General features: G+C 38.0%; 1 long non-coding RNA gene and 1 pseudogene across 1 annotated transcript in view; one reads left to right on the forward strand and one right to left on the reverse strand.

The window, feature by feature from the left end:
- The window catches only part of LOC122421354, a 310,048-nt gene that overhangs the window by 71,300 nt on the left and 214,080 nt on the right, over positions 1-24,668 (reverse strand). The gene's annotated exons all lie outside the window — the stretch shown is intronic.
- Positions 10,288-10,775, forward strand: LOC122421351 (annotated as a pseudogene).

Here is a 24,668-nt window from a genome sequence, read left to right on the forward strand (position 1 = left end):
TCCGAGTCTACGCGACCCCATGGATTATAGCCCACTAGGCTCCTCTAGAGTCCATGGAATTCTCCAGGCAAGAATACTGGAGTGGGTTGCCACTTCTTTCTCCAGGGGATCTTCCCGACACAGGGATCAAACCTGGGTCTCCTGCATTGCAGGCAGATTCTGTACTCTCTGAGCCACCAGGGATTAAAAATAATTAAGCCTATGCTTTTCACTGGAAGGGATGGTTTTTTTTTTTTTTTAAACAGGGGAAACATTTCAGCATAAGGACCAAAGACTTTAAATATCTTGTCCCATTTTAGAAAACAAGAAATAGAGCACCTTTCTTTAATTAGTATGACACAAACAGGTTTTAAATCCACTTTTTTCTAGACAACCACATACCAGGCAGTCAGCAAAGAGTTGAGAGAATGAGTGACTATTTTAGCCACTTTTTATTTATCAAAAAAAAAAACCTAAAATACCTTGCAATGGATTTCTGAATATAAAACTATTGAATATATAAAGCAAATTAGGACACAAGTTTTGCTACCAACCATTAGAGTAAGATCAACACTGAGACAGCATAACCTCCTCTGACTACAAAATAGCACCGCTGAAACAAGATTGTTCACTCATGATAATACAAGGAATTCAAGACAAACTTACCTTGCCGAAAAAGCCATAAAAAACTGAAAAATGCTTCCTAGTTTGGTGAGAAAACATCCACTTTGTAACCATCTATAACCCTTTTGTAATCATTAGCATTCAGAGGATAAATATCATTCCCTCTCCTGTTGGTTATGGCACTTGAAAAAAAATTTTTAAACAACAGGTACACTATGAGAGGTACATAACAGGCAATGACACAGTAAGAATCTACTAACGCCACATATAAATCACTCCTTCTCTAAACCACTCACAACAAATTTTTTTTCTCATTTTATGAATGCACACAAAAGAAATTCCAGCTACTAACCACATTAAAATGTGAGTTATTTGCTGGAGACTTGATAACATTGAGGGAAAAAAAGTCAACATTCTTGCCAAGTGAAAGCATTAAAAAAAAAAAAAAAAAAGTCTGACTCTTACAGCTACCTTCAAGGTAAAATTAATTATTAATTGGCAAAGCTTGGACATGGAATGATTGCTATCAATATTTTAATACTTTGAGTGCTAATTTCATTCTCACCATCGCAGTTTGTCTGCTGAAGAAGCAAGAGAGGGCTGTTTACTTTCAGTGAGGTTTGCTATAATGATCCCCTTAAGAAGGCTGCCAATATTTTGAAATGCTTTGAATCTTCCTCTTCTTGAATTCCTAATATTAAACAAACTGAAAAAAAAAGATTTGCATTTCATCCACACAAATGAACAATTCTACCATTCTTAGATTAGATTGCTAATTTCTGAATGAGACTAATTCTTTAATTCCCACCCACCAGTGCTGCAATTCACACTGGTAAGGCTTGTGTTTTATCACAAAAGTTTTGTGATCACTTGTAAAACTTGAACTTTGAAATTAGAAATTTAATTTACCAATTACCTTAATTCACCCTAACCCATCTCTAGAGCCAAGCCTGCAGAAATGCATAGGTAATATTTATCATGTTTCAGGTTTCAGCAGAATGATGTAAAAGAAACCTTAAGGACTGAGGAATGAATATGTCACAAATAGGACATGGATGAAGAAGAATTAGGAGCACTCTGCTTTAATTCCTCAGGGTCCACAGTCCCAGAGGGAAGAAAGGGTCTTCTGAACCTAGAAATACGAGCTCAAGAAAATCTCACGTTCAAGGTGACCTCCAATTTGCCTCAGGGATAGAGACACAATCCTTAACTGCTAGTACCAAGGCTCCAGGGCAGATAAGAGGAGAGTCAACAGAGGTTTGGAATTGCCCAGGGCATTTAAAGCTTAGAGGGGCTGTTCTGGGGGACAGTACACGCTAGAGAAGAGTCACATTGTAATATACATGTGGAACCCTGACAGTGTAGCAGCCATGTCTCAGGCAAATCTGGCCCCAGATTTGCCCTCATTTTCTATTTTTAACAACATACTCCTCTGCGTTTTTATATACCTTCCTGACCTCTTTTTTTTTTTTTAGTCGCTCAATCGTGTCCGACTCTTTGCGACCCCATGGACTGCAGCCTCCCAGGCTCCTCCATCCATGAGGTTTTCCAGACAAGAGTACTGGAGTGGGTTGCCATTTCCTTCTCCCTATGACTGACTACTTCAGTTTTACACATGATGCTGTCTCACTTCAAACAGCAGCTGCATCTGATCACATTACTCCTGTAAGCCCTATGGCCCACTACAAACCTAGGTATCTGGCCAGGTAGGTAGGCAATATCTTGGTCAGCCACTGCCTGGAAACTGACCATCCTTCTCAGCTCTTACCTCTTTTTCACTCACCACATGGAAACAATCACTAAATGCTACTGATTCTATCTTCTCAATAGATTTCAAATCTGTCCATTTCTCTCTCCTCATTGGCACACCAGCCTGGTTTAGGCTGATCTTGCCTCTTAATAGCCTCTTCACTCACTTCCTGAAGCAGTCAAATCCCCTTCAATCCTTCAATCCATTCATTCTCTGTACTGCAGGCACAGTGGTGTTACTCAAAACTCATCTCAGCATATCACTATACAACTTAAAATATTTTAGGGTTCCCCACTGTCCTCAAGATAACCATGAAGCTCTGTGTCATGCATTCAGGATTCAGTCCTCACTTATCCGATCTCATCTTTCACAAGCTCAACAACTTCTGCAGAACTTCCAAATGAAGAGACCCATGTTCTTTCTCACCTTTAAGTCTTCTCTGCTTAGCCTAACCTCTGCTTGTGTGACTAAACTAAATCTCTTCCAAGACATAACACGCCAAACTGATACAGTTCATTATATTTTATTCATAAACTAATTTTGCTTGTAATACCCTTATTCATAATCTATTTCTAGGAATTCTAATATTTATCAAGTACCTACTATGTTCTTGTCACTGTTAAACACATTTATTTGTATTAACTTATATAATCCTCAGAGCAACCCTATGAGTTGACCCAGTTATTATCCAAATTTTATAGATGAAGAAACAGAAACACAGAATAATTAAGATGATACAGCTAATATGTGGAGGACCAAGACTCAAATCAAGATCATAATGTTCCAGAGTTAGCTACTAAACTTGACTGTTACTCCAGAGACAGTCAAGAAGAGCAAACTACGTTTGAATTCAAAATAAATGATGGCAAATATATGTCACCTGATATTAATAAATCTTTCAACTTCAGAGTTGAGGGTAGTTATGATGACTGGTCTGCAAATCTATGTAAGACTTACCTTTGTAATGCAAATATCACAACCCATTAGCTCAGTGCACACTTTACTAGGTGAAATTTTCCCATATTATGTCAATATTTTGAGCCTACTTCAAGAAACAATAAAGTAGAAATATCACACTATAGAATTATGCTGCTGCCAAAACTAAAACTACTTTATTAATGGTACAGAAAACTGAGGGTTCCTAATACTTTGATATCTAAAAACTGTATGTCATTTTATCATTTATAGTTTATTAACAAAATTAGATGCAGCCTTTTTTTATATTAACTACTGTACATTTTTCTGATGTTAAATCAATACAGTTCCCATTTTTCATGCAACAGAAATTTAGAAAATTAAATACATCAGACAAATGGTCATAATACAACCATGAAATAAAATCTGAAAGATTAAAATTATGACAATTATTTATCATGCATATTTGTGTCCTCAAATAGTAAAAGTCCTAATTGTTTACCTTGGGTTCTTCTAAGTATAAAAGTAAGTACAAAAGTAAAATATGGATTAACAAATTTGCTTTTGCCCTCTTCCAGAAAAAAAAAAAAACACCACAGTAGCTCCTGGTACAGAATATGTGGTCAAATACTTGACTGATTTATGCCTGTAATAAGCTTGTTTAGTTGCTAGAATATCTAACACTTAACACTTGTAAGATGAATCTTACTTAAGAAACTATGTCTGGTATAGTTTGAGGATTAAAAATTATTTCAGGGTTGGGCTTAAAAATACAAGCATTTTTGAAATTAACTCAAAAAATAGTTTCAGCAGTGTAAAGCAAAACATCTTAAAAGTAATCTGTGTGTACCAGACTATCCATTGATTCACGTATTTATGGAGCACATACTATGTGTTGACTTAGCAGTAGTTGTTTGACAACACCACTGAATGAATAAGCCTTGTCTCTGTAGAGCTATGCTCCAGTGAGAGGTTATGCTATCACATAATGAGAATCTCAACATGGTGGGTCACCAATATAAAGTTAACTTGTTGTTTAGTTGCTAAGTCATATCCAACTCTTTGTGACCCCATGGATTGCAGCATGCCAGGCTCCTCTGTCCTCTACTGTCTCTGAGTTTGTCCATTGATTCAGTCATGCCATCTAACCATCTCATCCTCTGCTGCCTCCTTCTTCTCTTGCCTTCAATCTTTCCCAGCAAAAAGGTCTTTACCAATGAGTCAGCTCTTCGCATCAGGTGGCCAAAGGATTGAAGCTTCAGTTTCAGCATCAGTCCTTCCAATGAATATTCAGGGTTGATTTCCTTTAGGATTGACTGGTTTGATGTCTGTGCAGTCCAAGCAACTCAAGAGTCTTCTCTAGCATCACAATTCAAAAGCATCAGTTCTTTGGTGTTGAGTCTTCTTTATGGCCCAACTCTCACATCCATACATGACTACTGGAAAAAACATAGCTTTGACTAGACAGACCTTTGTCAGCAAAGCGCTGTTTCTGCTTTTTAATACACTGTCTAGGTTTGTCATAGCTTTCCTTCCAAGGAACAAGCATCTTTTAATTTCATAGGTGTAGTCACCATCCGTAGTGATTTTGGAGCCCAAGAATATAAAACCTGTCACTGTTTCCACTTATTCCCCTTCTATTTGCCATGGAGTGATGGGATTGGATGCCACAATCTTAGTTTTGTTTTGTTTTTATTGAGTTTCAAGCCAACTTTTTCACTCTCCTCTTTCACATGAAGTTATCTAGGAAACTATCACTAAAATGTGTCTTCCTACCTTCCCTTGTCACCCTCCCAAATGCTGCCCTAAGTACAGCCTCCTATCATTCTCACTTAGGCCTGATCTCTAAAGGAGCTTCTACTCCAAATTATCCTTCTCCTTTAACCCTGATTTAAATTCCATTCCCTCCAAGCTCAGTTATTGGCTGGGAAGAGCCAAAGAGATGATTTGCATTAGGGGGTGTATGACTGATTATGATTGTTTTTTAGTAGCTTAAGTCATGTCTGATTCTTTGGGACCCTATGGACTGTAGCCAGCCAGGCTCCTCTCTCCATGGGATTTCCCAAGCAAGAATACAGAGTGGGTTGCCGTTTCTTTCTCCAGGGAATCTTCCTGACCCAGGGATCGAGGTTACATCTCCTGCATTGGCAGGCAGGTTCTCTACCACAGAGCCACCTGGAAAGCCCTTTCCTGGGTGACTGATAGCTGCTTGCATTTTTTTTCTAATAGTATCTGCTAGCCCAGAGGAATGACTCACTGACTAAAAATTTTAGGCAATAACAGTGGATGCTAAGGGAAAGTAGGGTTATTTGGGGAAGAGGAGGTTTCTGAGTCCTGCAAAGACTCTCCTTAGCAATTTTTGCCTCTGGCTGTGCATAAGGTAGCCTTCATTGTTACGAAGAAACTGTTTCTCACAATGTTCAGCAAAACAAATTGTCCTAAGGGTGAGGATAAAGAGTGAAATCCCTAATGAATAACAGGATAGAAAAACCAGAAAGGGCAGAGCATAACAACGTGAAATGAAACAAGCCCAGGATGATATTTCCACTCACTTGAAAATTACCCAAATATGCATCTGATATTTCATAGTCTTAACATCCTGTCTTCAGAACATCCCATAAATCTATTTCAATGTAACATCAGGGTCTTTCAATCCCAAGATTTTAAAGCCAGTAAGAGAATTTATTTAATGTCATAAACTGAAAGACTGCTCTATTCAGAGCATGGACTCTCTTCCTCCTGGTGAAAAATGAACAAGTGACTCTTTAAAATGTTGCCAGGTTGACAACGGTATTAAATCTCCAGGTTGCTTGGGCCTCATGAAATCATGGGATGGGTAATAAGTGTTAGACATGTAACAAGTCTGAGATGTGTCAGCTCCAAAAAGGAAGGTCCTTAGACCATCTTCACTGATTCCCATGTCTGTTTACCACCTTGTCAACTAACATAGCATCACTATTATGTCCAGAATTTGACTTTTCCTCCAATAAAACAAGTTAGGACAAAGTTATACACTGAGCATGGGTAACCACTGGATGAGCTAAGAGCACTAGCTGTTTTGAGATTCAGTCCTTTGCTCTTAAAAATAAGGCCCAGAAAAATGCTCTATTTCACGATGATAGTTTGTCTTCTACTTACAAATGTATGCTGATCTGAACAAACTCATGCTTTGTTAATAAATTAAATAAAAGTGCTTTTAAAATTCAACCACAATGAAACATTTCATCCAGACTTCATTATTTGCCATTTCCATGCCTCTTCAGAATTTCTGAGTACTCCCTCCTGTGTACCAAAGTGACAGGAGAAAAATCTGTTCCCAAGGTACTTTTAGTCAAGTAAATACTTGGAAATTCATTGTGTAGCTAAGAAAGCATATCATTATGGCCTTTTCAAAGATATTCGGTAAACATCCAGCATTGAGCAAAGTAGACAAGCTTTTTTAGAAAAGAGCAGAGGCCTACTTTATATATATATATATTTATATTTATATATAATTTTTACTGGAGTATAGTTGATTTACAATGTTGTGCTAGTTTCTGCTATACAATAAAACAAATTAGTTATCCACTGTTTTTAAGATTCTTTTCCCATATAGGTCATTACAGCACTGAGTAGAGTTCCCTGTGTTATACAGTTGGTCCTTATTGGTTTATCTATTTTACATGTAGTATGGCTCAGCTGTAAAGAATCCGCCTGCTATGCAGGAGACATGGCAGGAGCTGTGATTTTGATTCCTGAGTTGGAAAGATCCCCTGAAAAAGGAAGCGGCAACCCACTCCAGAATTCCTGCCTGGAAAATCCCATGGACAGAGGAGCCTGCTGGGCTATAGTTCATGGGGTCACAAAAGAGTCAGACACGACTTCATGACAAAAGCAAAATGAAAAATAAAAGCAAGTATATATATGTCAATCCCAATCTCCCAATTTCTCTCTCCCTTTCTTGTTCCCCTGGTAACTGAAAGTTTGTTTTCTACATCTGTGACTCTATTTCAATCCCACTTCTGGGCATACATATATCCAGAGAAAACCAAGATCCAAAAGGATACATTTACCCCAATGTTCATTGTAGCACTGTTTACAATAGTGAAGACATGGAAGCAACCTAAATGCTCATCAACAGAGGACTGGATAAAGACGATGTGCTAGCACAAGGCCTAAATATGGAGATAAACAAGCAAGGAAGTGATCAATTACTCAAAATCTGAATTCTCAAATAATTTAGAAACCAAATGTGTTGCCTGGTTAATTTTATATTTCTGTAAAATCACATAGCCTGCTGGGCTGCCATTGAATGAGGCATGCCTGCATCTAACATTTGGATTTATCATCACAGTGTCTTCTTCCTCTAGAATTTATAATCAAGAAACAACTCTCTACCTTATGCTAAACTAAGGAAGGATTTGGAACCATTTTCAATAGAAGCAGAAAAGGAAGAAAAAAAAAGGGTAAGAAGAAATAGTGGAAGGAAGCAGGAGGAGGAGGAGGTGGAAGAGAAAGGGAGAACAGTAAGGATAAGAAACAGGAGGAGGTAAAGCCCCAGCTGGTCTGGGTAATGTTGGCGATAATTTGATTTTTGCAGTGTTCTCTAATCTATTGCTTAAAGTGAAGTTACTTTGCTGAAACGATAAAATTTCAAGGAAAGCCCAGACCATGAGCTCAGATACAGACTTACAAAAGGATAGAAGGCTTCAAAGTAAAAAATATGAACTGAGGTGATTAGAAGATCAACAAAGATCCAACCCTAAAGGTCGCCTGGGGAAAAGAGATGATGACAGCGATAGAGATATATAATGTTGACTATGATGGAAATCCCATGGACAGAGAAGCCTGGCAGGTTACAGCCCATGGGGTCCCAAGAGTCAGACACAATTTAGTGACTCCACCGCCACCACAACAGTGATGGCAGAGCTTATCACAGCCAGGTAAGCTCATTTGGGTCTCATAACTATGCTATAAAGCAGCTCCCATTTTTGTTATTCCTATTTCACAGATGAGGAGCATAGAAGTAAACCAGATGAACAAGTTCACATAGCCAGTAAGTGGCAATGTCAACTTATTCATCTGGGAAGCTAGGTTACAAAGTTTTCATCCACTGTGTTAGTTTCCTTTAGTCACTGTAGCAAATTATCACAAACTTCCTGGATTAAAGCAACATAATTTTATCTCTCATAAATCTAGAAGCCAGAAGTCTGAAATCAGTATCACTAGGCTAAAGTCAAGGTGTGAGCAGTACTGTGCTCTCTTAAGAGTTTCTAGGGGAGAATACATTCCTTGCCTCTTCTAGCTTCTGTTCACTACCAGCATTCCTTGGCTTGTGGTCACATCTCTCCAATCCTCAAGGCCAGCATCTTCAAATCTCTTCCTCTGCTCTATCTTCACATAGCTTCCCATATATGTGTGCGTGTTTGAAGTCTCCCTCTGTCTCCCCCTATTATAAGGACACTTATGGCTATACTTAGGGTCCACACAGGTAATCCAGGATAATCTCCTTGTCTCAAAATCTTTACCATATCACATTGTAGAAACTCTCCAAATCAGGTAACATTTACAAGTAAGATAATACTTATAAGTTCCAGGTGTTAGAATCTTGTGTATTGGAGTAGGGGGAGAGGATTTTACAGTCTACCACACCCCTCTACTCTGCTTTAGTAATTTTCAATGGTTTGGATAATTTTTTTTTAAACCTGCATATATGGTTGTTGTACATAAATTAATCCAAAGTTTCCAATGTAGCAGCTAAAAAAAAATTAATCTGGAGATCATTTAGTTTTAAAAATTACATTAACATTTTGAAAACTACTTACTATATAACTTAACACTATTATTTAGGTCACTGAGTTGTCATTCGGAAACTCAAACTTGGATGAGGGTGACAGCTCTTAGGAAAACATTCTCTTGGCTCTATCCCTGGCCACTGAAATTCAATCAACAACTGCCAGAATAACACGTCTCCCTATTATCATGTAATCTCAGTGCGCAAAACTCTCCAAGAGCATCCCACAGCGCAGTACATGTGATCAACCGTGTCCTCCATCATCCAGCACCACCAATTCTCCACCCTTCCTATCTCATTATCACCTGTCCTTCAAAACAATCTCCTTTTGGGACTTCCCTGGCAGTCCAGTGGTTAAGACGCCATGCACCCAATGCAGGTGGCATAGGTGTGATCCCTGATCAGGGTATCAAGATTCTGCATGCCTCACAGCACAGCCAAAAAAAAAAAAAGCCTCATTTTCTTTTCACTAATGGCTTTTTGTTCACTTGGGAAACCCATTCCCCTTTTCAAAAGTCCAAGTCCGTTATTTTCTATGAGCTTAAATAGAAACTTATGTCATGCAACAAGCATATAAAAGGATGGTTAATATCACTCATCATTAGGGAAATGCAAATCAAAAGCACAAGAAGGTATTACCTTCACATCCATCAGGATAACTACTACCAAAAAACAAAAAAACAGAAAATAACAAATGTCGGTGAGGCTGTGAAGAAATTAGAATCCTTATGTACTATTAGTGAGAAAGTAAAACGGTGAAAACACTATGTAGGTTCCATAAAAAATTAAAAATAAAACTTCCAGTGTGTGTGAAAGTCACTCAGTCGTATTCAACTCTCTCTGACCCCATTGACTGTAGCCCCCCAGGCTCCTCTGTCCATGGAATTCTCCAGGCCAGAATACTGGAGCAGGTAGTCGTTCCCTTCTCCAGGGTATCTTCCTAACCCAGGGATCAAACCCAGGTCTCCCACATTGCAGGCTGGTTCTTTACCAACTGAGCCATCACGGAAGCCACATGATTCTGCAATTTCTGGGTATATAGCCAAAGAACTGATAGTAGGGCCTTGAAGAGGTATTTGCATAGCCATGTTCACAGCAGCATTATTCACACTAGCCAAAATATGGAAGTAACCCAAGAGTCCATCAAGAGATGAATGGATATGCAAAATGCAGTATCTACATAAAAGGGAACATTTTCAGCTTTAAAAAGAAAGAAACTCTTTCGTCAGGCCCGTGGTGCCGGCAGGATGGGCAAGTGTCGCGGTCTTCGTACTGCCAGGAAGCTCCGTAGCTGCCGACAAGACCAGAAGTGGCATGATAAACAGGACAAGAAGGCCCATTTGGGCACAGCCCTGAAGGCCAACCCTTCTGGCGGCACTTCTCACGCCAAGGGAATTGTGCTGGAAAAAGTAGGAGCTGAAGCCAAACAGCCAAATTCTGCCATCAGGAAGTGTGTCAGGGTTCAGCTAATCAAGAATGGCAAAAAATCACTGCTTTTGTACCCAATGATGGTTGCTTGAATTTTATTGAGGAAAATGATGAAGTTCTGGTTGCTGGATTTGGTCGCAAAGGTCATGCTGATGGTGACATTCCTGGAGTCCACTTTAAGGTTGTCAAAGTAGCCAATGTCTCTCTTTTGGTTTTATACAAAGGCAAGAAGGAAAGACCAAGATCATAAATTTTGATGATGAAAGCACGATAGTAATAAATTTTCATATGCCAAAAAAAAAAAAAGGAAAAAAACTTAGACACATGGTAGAACTTGGAGGAATCTTGAGGACATGTTAAGTGAAATATGACTGTCACAAAAAGACAAATACTGTATGACTCTACTCATAAGAGGTACCAAGACAAGTCAAATTCATAGAGGCAGCAAGTAGAACAGTTGTTGCCAGGGACTGAGGGCAAAGGAGGATGGGGAGTTGTTGCTTAATGGGTACAATGTCTGTTTTACAAGAAGAAAGAGTTCTGGAAACTTATTGTACAACAATGTGAATGTACTTAACACTACTGAACTATACACATAAAAATGGTTAAGATAGTGTATTTTATATTTATTTTAGCAGCATTTAAAAATTTTTAATGCAAAAAAATTAATTTACTTCATGTAAAAGCTTGTCCACCCCAAATCAGATAGATCTTCCCTCTCTATATTGTTTTATTATAATTGTAGAGATGTTTCAAATCAAGGAAATGGTGCCCTCTTAACTAGCTTTTCTTCTTCCTCCTTTTGTTACTTCCAAAGCACTCAGTAGGATACTTTTCACATAGAAAACTGAATTGTTGCAAAAGTGATCAAGTTAAACTGATATAAAATTATATAATACTTAAAAGCAACAGGAGACTGAACAATAACAAAATTGCCCAAAAAAAGGATACTGGAGGAATGCTAACGTAAAAAAAAAAAAGATATAAAAATGAGGATTTTTTTCTTCCATTATTTACCAATGATAAAATAGCAAGAAGTACTTGATAAACTTTCATTTATATGGAGATGCTTAATCTGTGTTTCCAAGGGAAATTTTGGTTAAATACAACAATTTAATGATACATTAATAGTTTAGATCAATGGGTCTCAAAATTGGTATGCATGAGAATCATCAGGAAAGTTGTTAAAGCAGTTTACAAGGCCTGACTCTCAGAAGTTTTGATTTAGCAGGTTGGGGGTAAGGCTTGAGAGTCTAAATTTCTATAAAGTTCCCAAGGAATACTGGTACCACTAGTTCAGGGACCACACCTTGAGAACATTGGTTTGGATCTGCATTTTCTTGATTACACTAAGGATGTCAAAACATGGGACAGGAAATATTGGTCCAAGACTGGGCTCCCACTCCTTGACCTTTATTCAAAGCCAAAGGAAGACCCTTTGCTTACCACTAGGGTCTTCCTTTCACCCAAATTCTTTGTTTGGGAAAAGTTGGGAATTTATAAAGAAATATAATATATTTAACAGTTTATGGCTTTAGTGGTATCTGGTAATGTCCTTCACTTTTAAAAGGAACTCAAAATGATGCTTCAGTTTTATCTCCTTGTTGAAATGAATGAATTTAAGAGAGAGAGGATTTTAGATCAGAACAGCGACACCTCTGGCAAGGATATAAACCCATATCCCTTGATTCCCAGCAATGGATTATTTTTCTATCTTTATGGCTTCTAAGTCAGAGAGCATACATCTAATGATGCCTTTCTTAAAATGACCAGCATATCTAAAATAAAGATGATGATAATATCAAAATATCTTCAGCAAGCAAAAATAATTAAATTCAATTCATAGGTCAAATGGTACATGAAGTCACAACAATTGGTGCATAAATTTTATAGAATATGCAGAATACATGGATATTATAATCTGTTGAAATCTGTATAGTTGCACCCATACATATACAGCTATGATTTAAGACAGAAATGCTACATACATCAATGAATTTTCAGTTCATACCATCATAGCTACAGAGTCAAGACTGAGTAGTTTATCATTACATTGGATCTTTGAAATGTGTGGATCCCTTCGTTACCATTTTCCTTTGATTTATTAAAAAGAATACAAGTATATACATACCAGTCACAGGAGAACTGGAATAAAAATGTGTGCCTTTTATTAAAATTCAGATGAGGGTATTTCTGGAAGATGATGGAGGAATAGGACGGGGAGACCACTTTCTCCCCTACAAATTCATCAAAAGAACATTTGAACACTGAGCAAACTTCACAAAACAACTTCTGATCGCTAGCAGAGGACATCAGGTACCCAGAAAAGCAGCCCATTGTCTTCGAAAGGAGGTAGGACAAAATATAAAAGATAAAAAGAGAGAGAAAAGAGTTAGGGACAGAGACCCGTCCCAGGAAGGGAGTCGTAATAGAGGAAGTTTCCAAACACCAGGAAACCCTCTCACTGGTGGGTCTGGGGGAAGTTTTCGAATCTCGGAGGGCAACCTAACTGGGGGGAAGAATAAATAAACACCATAGATTACATGTCTAAAAGCAACTCCCAGGAGAAAAGTACCCCAGACGCTCGCCTCTGCCACCAGCAAGTGGGGGCTGAACGTAGAGGAACGGGCAGCATTGCTTAGGGTAAGGACCAGGCCTGAATGCCCTGAGGGCAATCGGAGGGAGCCAATGTGAGATAGCAACTTAAACTGTGGGATAGCAAGAGAGAGAGAGAAAATTAACCTGCGAAAAGCGCTAACCAAACACATTGCCAGCCCATTCGCAGAACAAAGGAAGGACTGAGCAATTCCAGAGAAGAGCTAGTCAGCTGCGGACCGGCCCATCTCCCACTGGAGGCAGGAGGCAGGGGGGAGGGGAAAGGGGCAAACTCGACCCCAGAGATGGCATCCCCTACCAAACTGCAAACAGGCTTCCAGTTTCTAACCAAAGACTTCCTGAGATTCTGGATGGTTGACATCTGCCAGGAGGGTCGCAGCTAGAGACCAGCTCCGGACTGGGGCGCCCGCGCGAAACTGAGGCTGAGACCGCGGAGGGGATAAGGCGCACTGCACCCGGGCATCAAGCTCCTGGCTGCCTGAGCTGCTCGGCAGGGGAAGGCACAAAATGCAAGCCCATGCTGTTCTCTCGAAACATCCCAGCATCAAAACATGCATATTATCTAGGGTGAAACAGATCACAGCCCAGGTTGGATGCATGAGACAAGTGCTCGGGCCTGGTGCACTGGGAAGACCCAGAGGGATCGGGTAGAGAGGGAGGTGGGAGGGGGGATCAGGATGGGGAATACATGTAAATCCATGGCTGATTCATGTCAATGTATGACAAAAACCACTACAATATTGTAAAGTAATTAGCCTCCAACTAATAAAAATAAATGGGAAAAAAAAAATGCAGGCCCAACTGAGTCTGCGCTTTTGTGGAGTACCCGAAAACTGGAACCGCAGGCAACTCAGGGCCTGCTCCCTGTAGAGCAGCCTGGAGCCTGAGCAGTGTAGACAGGGAAAGCACACACCCATGAGTGGGGCAAACCCAGTGTGGCCGGAACACTGCGGGTCCTTCCCACACACGCCAGTGACATTTGTCTGCAGTGCCCCTCCCTCCCCACAGCAAGACTAAACAAGCGAACCTAAACAAGAGACCACCTCTGCCCGCTTGTGTCAGGACGGAAATTAGACACTGAAGAGACCTGCAAACAGAAGCCAAATAAACAAAGGGAACTGCTTCAGAAGTGACAGGTGCAACAGATTAAAATACCTGTAGTTAACACCTACCACACAGGAAGGGGCCTATAGATATCGAGAAGTGTAAGCTGGAACAAGGAGCTATCTGAAACTGAACCAAACCCACACTGCCTGCAACAGCTCCAGAGAAATTCCTAGATATATTTTTACTATTTTGTTTTTAATGAAAAAAAAATTTTTTTTCTTTTTTTCTTTTATTTTCTTTTAAAATTCCCTATTACTCCTCTATCACTCCTTAATTTTCCTTTTCTTTTATTTTCTTTTAAAGTCCTCTATTACTCCTCTATTATTCCTTAATTTTCATTTTCATATATTTTTACTATTTTTTTAATTAAAAAATTTTTTTTCTTTGTTTTAACTTTTTTCTTTTATTTTCTTTTAAAGTCCTCTATTACTCCTTAATTTTCATTTTCATTTCACTATAACCTTGAAAAAAAAAGACCCTATTTTTAAAGCAAACTTCATATATATTTCTTAAATTTTTTGTGTTTTTGTTTTTAATATTGTATTTTAAGAGTCTAACCCCTACTCTAGATTTTTAATCTTTGTTTTTCAGTATTTGAAATCAATTTTGGACATTTAAAATCCAATATTCCCTACCCATTTTTACTCAGGAGTATGTTGATTACTCTCTCCCCCTTTTGACTCTCCGTTTTCTCCCCCAGATCACCTCTATTTCCTCCCTCCCCCTTCTCTTCCCAATCCAATTCTGTGAATCTCTGTGGGTGTTCTGGGCTACAGAGAACACTTAGGGAACAGAGTACTGCATAGATCTGTCTCTCTCCTCTTGAGTACCCCCTTTTTCTCCTCTTGCTCATCTCTATCTCCTTCCTCCCTCTCCTCTTCTTCATGTAACTCTGTGAACCTCTCTGGGTGTCCCTCACGGGGGAGAATCTTTTCACCATTAACCTAGAAGTCTTATTATCAGTGCTGTATAGTTGGAGAAGTCTTGAGGCTACTGGAAGAATAAGACTGAAATCCAGAGGCAGGAGACTTAAGCCCCAAACCTGAGAACACCAGAAAACTCCTGACTACAGGGAACATTAAGTAGTAACAGATCATCCAAAACGCTCCATACCTACACTGAAACCAACCACCACCCAAGAGCCAATAAGTTCCAGAGCAAGACATACCACACAAATTCTCCAGCAACGCAGGAACATAGCCCTGAGCGTCAACATACAGGCTGCCCAAAGTCACACCAAACACATAGAACCATCTCAAAACTCACTATGGGACACTCCATTGCACTCCAGAGAGAATAAATCCAGTTCCACACACCAGAACACCGACTCAAGCTTCCCTAACCAGGAAACATTGGCAAGTCAATCGTCCAAACCCACCCACTGGGAGAAACCTCCACAATAAAAAGGAACCACAGACCTCCAGAAGACAGAAAGGCCACTCCAAACACAGCAATCTAAACATGATGAAAAGGCAGAGAAATACCTAGCAGGTAAAGGAACATGAAAAATGCCCACCAAGCCAAACAAAAGAGGAGGAGATAGGGAATCTACCTGAAAAAGAATTTAGAATAATGATAATAAAAATGATCCAAAATCTTGAAAATAAAAGGGAGTTACAGATAAATAGCCTGGAGACAAGGATTGAGAAGATGCAAGAAATGTTTAACAAGGACCTAGAAGAAATAAAAAAGAGTCAATTAAAAATGAATAATGCAATAAATGAGATCAAAAACACCCTGGAGGAAACCAACAGTAGAATAACGGAGGCAGAAGACAGGATAAGTGAGGTAGAAGATAAAATGGTGGAAATAAAAGAAGCAGAGAGGAAAAAAGAAAAAAGAATCAAAAGAAATGAGGACAACCTCAGGGAACTCTGGGACAATGTGAAATGCCCCAACATTCGAATCATAGGAGTCCCAGAAGAAGAAGACAAAAAGAAAGGCCATGAGAAAATACTCAAGGAGATAATAGCTGAAAACTTCCCTAAAATGGGGAAGGAAATAGTCACCCAAGTCCAAGAAACCCAGAGAGTCCCAAACAGGATAAACCCAAGGCGAAACACCCCAAGACACATATTAATCAAATTAACAAAGATCAAACACAAAGAACAACTATTAAAAGCAGCAAGGGAGAAACAATAAATAACACACAAAGGGATTCCCATAAGGATAACAGCTGATCTATCAATAGAAACTCTTCAGGCCAGAAGGGAATGGCAGGACATACTTAAAGTAATGAAAGAGAATAACCTACAACCCAGATTTCTGTACCCAGCAAGGATCTCATTCAGATATGAAGGCGAATTCAAAAGCTTTACAGACAAGCAAAAGCTGAGAGAATTCAGCGCCACCAAACCAGCTCTTCAACAAATGTTGAAGTATCTTCTCTAGACAGGAAACACAGAAAGGCTGTATAAATGTGAACCCAAAACAACAAAGTAAATGGCAACAGGACCATACCTATCAATAATTACCTTAAATGTAAATGGGTTGAATGCCCCAACCAAAAGACAAAGACTGGCTGGATGGATACAAAAACAAGACCCCTATATATGCTGTCTACAAGAGACCCACCTCAAAACAAAGGACACATACAGACTGAAAGTGAAGGGCTAGAAAAAAATACTTCACACAAACGGAGACCAAAAGAAAGCAGGAGTCTCAACACTCATATCAGATAAAATAGACTTCAAAATAAAGGCTGTGAAAAGAGACAAAGAAGGACACTACATAATGATCAAAGGATCAATCCAAGAAGAAGATATAACAATTATAAATATATATGCACCCAACATAGGAGCACCGCAATATGTAAGGCAAATGCTAACGAGTATGAAAAGGGAAATTAACAATAACACAATAATAGTGACAGACTTTAATACCCCACTCACACCTATGGATAGATCAACTAAACAGAAAATTAACAAGGAAACACACTTTAAATGACACAATGGACCAGCTAGACCTAATTGATATCTATAGGACATTTCACTCCAAAACAATCAATTTCACCTTTTTCTCAAGTGCACACGGAACCTTCTCAGAATAGATCATATCCTGGGCCATAAATCTAGCCTTGGGAAACTCAAAAAAAATTGAAATCATTTCAGTCATCTTTTCTGACCACAATGCAGTAAGATTAGATCTCAATTACATGGAAAAAAAAACTATTAAAAATTCAAACATATGGAGACTAAATAATACACTTCTGAATAACCAACAAATCATAGAAGAAATCAAAAAAGAAATCAAAATATGCATAGAAATGAATGAAAATGAAAACAAAACAACCCAAAACCTATGGGACACTGTAAAAGCAGCGCTAAGGGGAAGGTTCATAGCATTACAGGCTTACATCAAGAAACAAGAATAAAGTCAAATAAATAAGCTAACTCTACACCTAAAGAAACTAGAGAAGGAAGAAATGAAGAATCCCAGGGTTAGTAGAAGGAAAGAAATCTTAAAAATTAGGGCAGAAATAAATGCAAAAGAAACAAAAGAGACAATAGCAAAAATCAACAAAGCTAAAAGCTGGGTTTTTTGAAAAGATAAACAAAATTGACAAACTGTTAGCAAGACTCATTAAGAAACAAAGGGAGAAGAGCCAAATCAACAAAATTAGAAATGAAAATGGAGAGATCACAACAGACAACTCTGAAATACAAAGGATCATAAGAGACTATTAACAGCAGCTCTATGCCAATAAAATGGACAACTTGGAAGAAATGGACAAATTCTTAGAAAAGTATAACTTCCCAAAACTGAACCAGGAAGAAATAGAAGATCTTAACAGACCCATCACAAGCACAGAAATTGAAACTGTAATCAGAAATCTTCCAGCAAACAAAAGCCCAGGACCAGATGGCTTCACAGCTGAACTCTACCAAAAATTTAGAGAAGAGCTAACACCTATCTTACTCAAACTCTTCCAGAAAATTGCAGAAGAAGGTAAACTTCCAAACTCATTCTATGAGGCCACCATCACCCTAATTCCAAAACCAGACAAAGATGCCACAAAAAAAGAAAACTATAGGCAAATATCACTGATGAACATAGATGCAAAAATCCTTAACAAAATTCTAGCAAACAGAATCCAACAACATATTAAAAAGATTATACATCATGACCAAGTGGGCTTTATACCAGGAATGCAAGGATTCTTTAATATCCACAAATCAATCAATGTAATACACCACATTAACAAATTGAAAGATAAAAACCACATGATTATCTCAATAGATGCAGAGAAAGCCTTTGACAAAATTCAACATCCATTTATGATAAAAACTCTCCAGAAAGCAGGAATAGAAGGAACATACCTCAACATAATAAAAGTTATATATGACAAACCCACAGCAAACATTATCCTAAATGGTGAAAAATTGAAAGCATTTCCCTTAAAACCAGGAACAAGACAAGAGTGCCCACCCTCACCACTACTATTCAACATAGTTTTGGAAGTTTTGGCCACAGCAATCAGAGGAGAAGAGGAAACAAACGGAATCCAGATAGTAAAAGAAGAAGTGAAACACTCACTGTTTGCAGATGACATGATCCTCTACATAGAAAACCCTAAAGACTCTATCAGAAAATTACTAGAGCTAATCAATGAATATAGTAAAGTTGCAGGATATAAAATTAACACACAGAAATCCCTTGAATTCCTATACACTAACAATGAGAAAACAGAAAGAGAAATTAAGGAAACAATACCATTCACCATTGCAACAAAAAGAACAAAATACTTAGGAGTATATCTACCTAAAGAAACAGAAGACCTATACATAGAAAACTATAAAACAATGATGAAAGAAATCAAAGAGGACACAAATAGATGGAGAAATATACCGTGTTCATAGATTGGAAGAATCAATATTGTCAAAATGAGTATACTACCCAAAGCAATCTATAGATTCAATGCAGTCCCTATCAAGCTACCAACGGTATTCTTCACAGAACTAGAACAAATAATTTCACAATTTGTATGGAAATACAAAAAACCTTGAATAGCCAAAGCAATCTTGAGAAAGAAGAAGGGAACTGGAGGAATCAACCTGCCTGACTTCAGGCTCTACTACAAAGCCACAGTTATCAAGACAGTATGGCACTGGCACAAAGACAGAAATATAGATCAATGGAACAGAATAGAAAGCCCAGAGATGAATCCACATACCTAGGGACACCTTATCTTCGACAAAGGAAGCAAGAATATACAATAGAAAAAAGACAACCTCTTTAACAAATGGTGCTGGGAAAACTGGTCAACCACTTGTAAAAGAATGAAACTAGAACACTTTCTAACACCATACACACAAAAAAAACTCAAGATGGATTAAAGATCTAAATGTAAGACCAGAAGCTATTAAACTCCTAGAGGAGAACATAGGCTAAACACTCTCCGACATAAATCACAGCAGGATCCTCTATGACCCACCTCCCAGAATATTGGAAATAAAAGCAAAAATAAACAAATGGGACCTAATGAAACTTAAAAGCTTCTGCACAACAAAGGAAACTATAAGCAAGGTGAAAAGACAGCCCTCAGATTGGGAGAAAATAATAGCAAATGAAGCAACAGACAAAGGATTAATCTCAAAAATATACAAGCAACTCCTGAAGCTCAATTCCAGAAAAATAAATGACCAATCAAAAAATGGGCCAAAGAACTAAACAGACATTTCTCCAAAGAAGACATACAGATGGCTAACAAACACATGAAAAGATGCTCAACATCACTCATTATCAGAGAAATGCAAATCAAAACCACAATGAGGTACCATTACACGCCAGTCAGGATGGCTGCTATCCAAAAGTCTACAAGCAATAAATGCTGGAGAGGGTGTGGAGAAAAGGGAACCCTCTTACACTGTTGGTGGGAATGCAAACTAGTACAGCCACTATGGAAACAGTGTGGAGATTTCTTAAAAAACTGGAAATAGAACTGCCATATGACCCAGCAATCCCACTTCTGGGCATACACACTGAGGAAACCAGAATTGAAAGAGACACATGTACCCCAATGTTCATCACAGCACTGTTTATAATAGCCAGGACATGGAAGCAACCTAGATACTCATCAGCAGACGAATGGATAAGAAAGCTGTGGTACATATACACAATGGAATATTACTCAGCCATTAAAAAGAATTCATTTGAATCAGTTCTAATGAGATGAATGAAACTGGAGCCCATTATACAGAGTGAAGTAAGCCAGAAAGATAAACACCAATACAGTATACTAATGCATATATATGGAATTTAAAAAGACGGTAATGATAACCCTATATGCAAGACAGAAAAAGAGACACAGATTTATAAAACAGACTTGGACTCTATGGGAGAAGGCGAGGGTGGGATGTTCTGAGGGAACAGCATTGAAACATGTATATTATCAAGTGTGAAGCAGATTGCCAGTCCAGGTTGGATGCATGAGACAAGTGCTGGGGGCTGGTGCACTGGGATGACCCAGAGGGATGGGATAGGGAGGGAGGTGGGAGGGGGGTTCAGGATGGGAACACATGTAAATCCATGGCTGATTCATGTCAATGTATGGCAAAAACCACTACAATACTGTACAGTAATTAGCCTCCAACTAATAAAAATAGAGGAAAAAAAAAAAACACTTGAACATAAAAAAATAAAAATAAAAAATAAAATAGAATGTTAAAAATAAAATAAAATAAAATTCAGATGAGAAACACTCCTCAAAGCAACCAGATGAATCTTTTAATGGAAGAAGCCCTTTTAGAAAGTCCTTTCCCCTCAAAATTAAATCTGAAGTTTATTTCCTAAAATGTCACATGTATGGTAAAAATAAAAACAATCAGTGCATCTTGCTATTGCAAGGATTCAAATGAATCAAATCAAGTGCCACCGTGTTTCCCCTACACACACAGCTCCTCACACTATGATTCAGATAGTCTACAACAGAACAGGTATTACATTCATTTTACAGTATCAGTATCATAATATTATTAAGATTCTACTGAATTTTTGTTAGTGCAAACAACATCATTTCTATGTGTTTTTCTGCCTAGAGATAGAAAACAGCGAAATCCAACAGTTCCATAAGTCTCACTTAGGAAACAAAATCATAGTTACAAAAACTCACTCAAGATTTACAAAGTCTGCAATATCAAGAAACTAGATAGTTGATATAAAGATTTGGATAACAAAAATGGGGGCTGCCAAAAATATGGAAGAATGAGTGGGTTTCCTAGGTGGCACAGTGGTAAGGAATTAGCCTGCCAATGCAAGAATACAGAAGAATGAGATTATACCCTACTGATGGGGATATAATTTTGTGCTACCATCTTGGTATATAATATGGCATAATAAAGTTGAAAATGTACATACAATCCAGAAATCCTTATGTTAGATACATACCCTAAAGAAATGCTTACCTGTGGGCAAGAATGTCCCTTGTAGCAAAGTCAGAAATAGCAAAAAGTGGGAGGAGCTCAACTGTCCATCAGTAGAGATTTTTATGGGGTTTCCTAGGTGGCTCAGCAAAAATTCCACCTGCCAATGCAGGAGATGCAGGTTCAATCCCTGTGTCAGGGAGATCTTCCAGAGAAGAAAATGGCAACCCACTCCAGTATTCTTGCCTGAGAAATCCCATGGACAGAGGAACTTGGCAGGCTACAGTCCAGGGGGTGACAAAAAATCATACATAACTGAGCAACTGAGCACACACACACCTAGAGATTTTGATAAATAAACTGGGCTATATTCATTCAATGAGATATTTTGTAACAGTGAAAAAGAATGAATTATAACTCTGTGCAATCACATGAATAAACCTTAGAAATACAGATAAATTTTACTGAAAAAAGCAAGCTGTGGGAAATTATCTTTAAAAGACACCATTCTTAAAAAGTTGCAAAGTAAACAAAGAATATTTTCAGGTACACATACATATGATCCCTCCATATCACACAGTGGCAAACTTATTTTTTTTTAAGGGGCAACATAATGAGAGAAAAAATTTTCAGGATGCTAGTTACTTCTAGCTGGGAAGGAGAATGAGTCCTGAAGGAATTTTCATAAATAAGCTCTTCTTTATTTTGATAGCAAATGGTTAAAGCTCAAATGGATTTATGAACTTAATTTTCACACACTTGAAACCAAAGGTGATAGAGAACATTCCTAGGGTCTTAGACGGTGAACATTTCTTGACTGAGCATGAGGGGTCTGGCCTATCTACATACTGCCCCAGTAAACACTTATGCCCCAGGAACTTACCCTTTCCAGGCCAAGGATCAAAGAGAAGCAAAAGGTCTAGAACACAGTTACAACCTCTAATAGTATCCAGGTAAGTGAGATAGCCAAGATCCCTCAGTTCTACCCTAGAATCTCAAAATTCTTATGGCTATTAAAACCAAGTCATCGATCATAGTACTGGTCAAATCAAAATGCCAGACCTAGTGGACTCAAGTGTTGGGGTGAAGGAAGGAAGAAATATCAGAATCTATTCACAGAGATGCTGTAATGATTACATGTGGGGAAGAAGGATAGAGATTAGAGCAACCAATCACGATTAATTTTGTGTTTTCATTCCACTATCCAATTCTTGACTTTGGCACCATAGTCATTTTATACCTCACTGCTGTCCTTTGTTTTTAGTTAGATTACCCTTAAAACTAGATGCTACATGTAATATTACTTTAGTTCCATTTTTATTATTTTATTCATATTTTTAATGCTTGTTTTCTTTGGAGGCTATGTAAATCCCATTTCAGTGTCAACTATTCAATAGCAAATGGACATTCTTGGCATAGATGCTAGGGATGCAGAAATGAATCCGAGATAGTTCCTGCCCTCAAGTCACTCACAGGTTTATCAGAGGATGCAGACAAATTTTAATAACCAAAGTCTTGAATGAGGTATCCAGGGAACATATGTGGGGCCAGGGAGGAGTACTCAGGGGGGTAGGTCAAGTCTATATATAAAATGTGAGCTGAGAAAGAAACAGCAATAAAGAGAAACTAAATTCTGAAAACCAACAATATAAGCCAGTAATGTGGAATCTTCCATGACAGTAGAGATTACTAAAATTTACTTGTATATTTGCTGGGACTTATTTCTTTAAAAATGTTAGCTACATTTTTACTCTTCTTGATTCTAAATCCAACAAAAATTCTTTTGATGAATTAAAGCTTAGTGATCTTATTCTTTCTTTGCTGAATGAATGAATCTAGTGAAATTAACAGATTTTAATCTAGTGTCTTTTATATGTCAGGCATTGGATCAAAAATGCAAAAACAAACAAGATATGGTCCCTGCCCTTAAGGAAAAGTATACTTTTTATAAGAAAAAACAATTGCACAATTGGGTCAAAATCTACTTGTGGGAACTATTAACTATATTGCCTGCAACAGACAAAAGAAAAAGCATATCACATGATTCATAATTATTTAAAACAACACCTTCTAATTCATAACTAACAACAGGAAGAGGCAATGTGTGAACTGGCTACAAGAATATGTGCAACCATGTGAGCTCAATCTCTCAAGTTTAAAATTTCTGTATGACACACCAAAGCATCTATCAATTACTACTTATCTTTGAACATGTTTTCAAATGATTAGGTTCCAGTATATTTCACTGTATATTTTTGTAATGGTATGTCCCCAAACATTTTATTTTGAGCTTTGTTTTTAATGCTCCGGAAGCAGCAGGGGGCAATCTAACGTAGGAAACCTGCTGTGGAAATGGTGAAAGTAAGGCTGCATCCTAGAGTTGTTGGGAAAAAAATTCTCCACTTTGCTGAATACAAAATTATGGCATATAGGGAAAGAGGAAATATACATTGGAGAGAACAAATCCAGGGCAGTAAAATAACAGAAGGTGAAGGGTCCACTCTGTGATAAAATAAGATGAAACGAAATGAAATAAATATAAAATAAAATTTTAAAAACTCTCATACAGGTCAAGAGAAATCTATGAAGGCATATAGACATCCAAGGATTTTTGTTCTAACTTTGCCTGCAGGCACTTCTGAGCCCAAATAACTGCAGATCTGGGAATAACAGGTGTTTATTGATTTCTTTGTGATTTTTCTTTTTTATTTCTTCCCTTTTTTTTTTGCCTGTGGTACCAGAACACAAAGACATATGTATTCCATATGTAACACTTTAGAAAATGAAAGGCAACAGAAACACTGAACAGATGTGGAGAGTAGGGACCCACTTTCCCCAATACAGCTTAATGTCAACATGCCAACTGCTTTCTCTATACTATTTTTAAAAAGAAAAGGCACCAAAAGTTCCCCATAAAAATATTAACTGACGAGAAGCTTGAATGTTAGCATGGACATCTGTACTAATCAGAAAGTAACGACTTTAGATTTCTTTCTCAATTTAATTCTTATTTTTAAAGGGCTTATAAGAAACACCTCAAAATCATTAGAGGACAATCAACAGTTGGTTTTACTTGCTTCTGCATTGAAAGGATAAAGAAAACTAACTGGTCTCT

Source organism: Cervus canadensis, chromosome 18, assembly GCF_019320065.1.
Source record: "Cervus canadensis isolate Bull #8, Minnesota chromosome 18, ASM1932006v1, whole genome shotgun sequence".
In the NCBI taxonomy this organism is placed as follows: Eukaryota; Metazoa; Chordata; class Mammalia; order Artiodactyla; family Cervidae; genus Cervus; species Cervus canadensis.